We start from the raw sequence: 3,798 nt of genomic DNA, 5'->3' as shown, positions 1-3,798 counted from the left end.
GTAGAGGGAGGTGGGCTCCCCGGCCACGCCCGCGTACGTCTCGCCCTCCCGCTTCACGCTCGAGCCCGCGTGGCCCGCTCCGCCGGAGGCCTGCCGGCGGTAGGCGTAGGCGGCCTGCTCCTCCGCGCCCTCCTCCGCCTCGCCGCGGCCCCACGCCTCCGCGTACCCGTGGCCGCGCGGCGCCGGCGCGGCCGCCCGGCCCGCGAGGGAGAGGGCCCCGCGAAGCGCCGCCTCGCGCGCCGGCCACGCCGCCGCCGCATCGAGGCCTCCGCGGCCGCCGGCGCGCAGGCTCTTGGCGGAGAAGGAGGCCGCGCCGCCCGGGTGGTGACCGCCGCCCGGGTGACAGAGCGCACCGGCGGCTCCGTCCACGGCGCCTTCGCCCAGGAGCCACTTGAAGCCGCCGGAGGCCGCCGCCCCCCTCTCTTCCCACGGCGGCAGCTCGGGCCGGCCGCCGCCGGCGCCTGCCAGCAGGCCGAGCCACTTCGCCTCCTCCTTGCTCGGCTTGAGGGCGGCCGAGCCGTAAGCGACGGCCGGGGATTTGAAGATCGTCTGGGAGTCTGAGCCGAGCGTCGTCGCCGCCGCCGCCACTGCCGCTGCCCTCTTGGCTCTGTGAAACTTGCGGCTGCCCCAGTGGCTGCCCCTATCTGCCAGGGCCACGCGGTTCGGCGCTGGCAGCGGGTACGGGGAAGGGTCTTGGCAGACGTAGCCGTGCAGCTTGCCGGGTGGCTGAGCATCGGCGTACCTACAGTGGAAGAGATAAATTAACTTTGGTTGTAACCAGGTTTGATCCTGGCTTCCGATCGAGGTTTTTTGCTGCCCGCGATTGGACGAGATGTCAAGCGTTGGGGGGTGTTGGGGTTTAAAACTGGACAGCAAGGACTGCATGAAAAAGAATGCCTTGGGGCGCCACGGTGGTGAGATGTTAACTACCTCGACTGTTATACTGGAGGTCGTGGGTTCGATCCGAACCCTGACGCCTGCTGCTGTATAGTTGGAGTTTGCATGGTCTAACCGTTTTTCGCTCCACATTTAAATGAGAGCTCAACTTTGTTGGTCGATCATTTGTGATAGCCAGGTTGCTTCTGACAAAGAGCGATTATCGCTCAGTGGGCCCTACCTGGTACAATAAACATGGTTTAGTTTAATTTTGTATTGAAGTTGGGCTGTTAAACGTGTGCTCTCTGAGCTACTCAGAGTATGCGTGTGCATGAGCGCGTAGTGTAGCGGTTAGCGCGCTGCACTATCAACCCGGCGACCCAAGTTCGGTTCCCACTAATGGCCTCCCCTAGGTTGACTCAGCCTCAAATGGGCACCCGGTGCAATGTCTAAACATCGCCGCTCGGGAGACAAAGGCGGCTGGGCGTGGTGATGGCCAGCGGCCCCCTCGTGTGCCACAGTGCCGGCCTTCATGGAGTGCTACTCGTTAGCAGCACTTGCCCCGACAGCCTGTCGAGGCTATACATGGGACCTTTGTCTTTGTGTGCGTGCTCACTGAGCTGCGTGGCGCTGCTGGTGCCGGGACTTGGAGTGGCTCCACAGCCAGGCCTTGTCCCTGGGCACCAGGCGGAGACTGCCGCTGGACCGCTGCCCGTCGCCTGGATCGCACAACGCACACACGACGTACACATAACACACACAATGCAGACAACACAAACACAATGCACACACGACGTACACAACACAGACACACAACGCACACACAACACACACACGACACACACACAACGCACATATGACGCACACACAACACACACAACACACACAACACAAACACACGCGCTCCATCTCCACGTTGGCGGTCGTCTCCTCAGGATCGCGTCCCCCTTGACAGGACAGCGTCACCGCGCTACGAACCCGGTGCCTCGAGTTCGATTCCCACTCACGGCCAACACTGGTGACGATTGTCTGAACCTGTCCTGGGCCTCCCCGAGGTCGACTCAGCCTCAAATAATTACCTGGTGCGGTGTGTAATAATCGCCATTGGTGATACAAAGGTGGCTGGGCGTGGTGCTGGCCACCCACGCCCTCGTGTCCCCTGCCAGCCTTCATAGGCTACAAGATCTATAAGTATCTTGGGGTCATCCTGGATTCAAAACTGAAATTTGAAGATCACATTGATTATATTGGTAAAAAGACAAGAATAAAAATTGGTTTTCTGTATCGACACAAGCACTGCTTCCCACCCTATGTTCCGTTTGGAATTGATAAAAGCTACCATACTGCCTCGATTCGATTACTGTGACATCGTATACAAATCATCCCCGAGCACTGTACTGAAGAAGCTTGAATCAATTTATCACTCGGCCTTAAGATTTGGATTGAACTGCCCATATAGGACTCACCACTGTGATCTCTACATTGGGTCAAACTTAACATATCTTAATGCTCGACGGCTTGTGCACCGGATCTTATTTATTCACGATGTACTTACAAAAAAATCCGCAGACTACCTGCCGGATGTCCTCTCTGTTTCGACGAACAAATGTGACCTAAGGTCTTCGCTCATTTACCAGCTTCACCTTTCCTATTGCCGTACAAATACTGGAGGAAGGGCCTTTGCTATTGATGCCCCCAGGGTCTGGAATGCTATTGCCAATAAACTGCAACTTGAATCACTACCTATGAGATCTTCACTCAAAACTGCTCTAGAGGAGTTGTACACCCCTAGCTGCCACTGCTATTCAGTGGCGTAAAATCAAATGTTTTCGTTCCAGATGACCGCTGCAACGTATGATCTTGTGTTTTGATTTAGTGTGCTGATCTTTAAAGGTGCATTTGAAAAATGTTGATACTCCTACTGATGCTCCTACTGATGCAGCTATGGCTGCAGGGTTTGGTGGTACATGTTGTTTATGTATTTATTGTGAAATTTCGGTCACAGTTCCTATGATCACTGTTACATTGCTTATGGCTTTATTTTTGGTGATTTTGAAACGTTTTTAGGTTTGGCCATGTTTGTTTGTTGTAGTATGGAGTAAGAATGATGGCTTTAATTTAAGTTGTCTTGTGGTTGTTGTTGTTGTTTGACTTGCATCCCACTGGGATTTTTGCACACAGCGTTGATGTACGGTGTTTTTTTCTGCAATATTTTGCTGTCTTTTCTTGGATTTTCTGTTTGCACTTAGTCACATATTCACTTTAAGATGTTTTCTTGTTCACGTTTTGGTTTTTTGTTTGTTGTGGTTGCACCCGATTCAAGAGCCGAATAGCTCACAGGGCTCTACCAAATAAATGCAACTGAAACTGAATAGGCGCTACTCACTAACAGTACTTGCCCCAACAGTCTGTTCAGACTATACAGGGAATCTTTGTATTTTGCGTATGTGCCAGTGTGTCGATGTGTATCCGTGAGTGTATATGCGCGTGTGTGTGTGTGAGCGTAGTGTGTGCGAGCGTGTGTGTGTGCGAGCGTGTGTGTGAGCGTATGTGTGTGCGAGCGTGTGTGTGTGCGAGCGTGTGTGTGTGCGAGCGTATGTGTGTTTGCGAGCGGGTGTGTGTGTGCGAGCGTGTGTGTGTTTGCGAGCGGGTGTGTGCGAGCGTGTGTGTGTGTGTGTGTCTCACCTGGCTGATACGACTTCCTTCCTTGTCCCATCGAGCCGTGATCTTTGCAATCGAGGAACTGTGGCCTGATTCAAAAAAACAACGCAGCACAAACAGCATTTCAGTGGCCTATAGCAGCGCCATGCAGCATGCGACATGACTTTAAAGTCCCCCACCCACCATGAACAAAGCTACAGACTGTTGTCAGAACACCTAGGCCACAGCCTAAGTACAGATATACAAGAGATGTTACGTTTT

General features: G+C 54.0%; 1 long non-coding RNA gene across 1 annotated transcript; it reads right to left on the bottom strand.

The window, feature by feature from the left end:
- Positions 1–683: 683 nt before the first annotated feature.
- Positions 684–3,629, bottom strand: LOC144947820 (uncharacterized). The gene is made up of 3 exons (XR_013640096.1): positions 3,562–3,629; positions 1,493–1,595; positions 684–742 (listed from the first exon to the last, which is right to left on the bottom strand). It is a non-coding gene; the product is annotated as an uncharacterized LOC144947820 (long non-coding RNA).
- Between the last annotated feature and the right edge of the window lie 169 nt (positions 3,630–3,798).

This window comes from Lampetra fluviatilis, chromosome 47 (genome assembly GCF_964198595.1).
Source record: "Lampetra fluviatilis chromosome 47, kcLamFluv1.1, whole genome shotgun sequence".
NCBI classification, from domain to species: Eukaryota; Metazoa; Chordata; class Hyperoartia; order Petromyzontiformes; family Petromyzontidae; genus Lampetra; species Lampetra fluviatilis.
The sequence above is the reverse complement of the archived record's forward strand: the minus strand, read 5'-3'. Positions and strand labels throughout refer to the sequence as shown.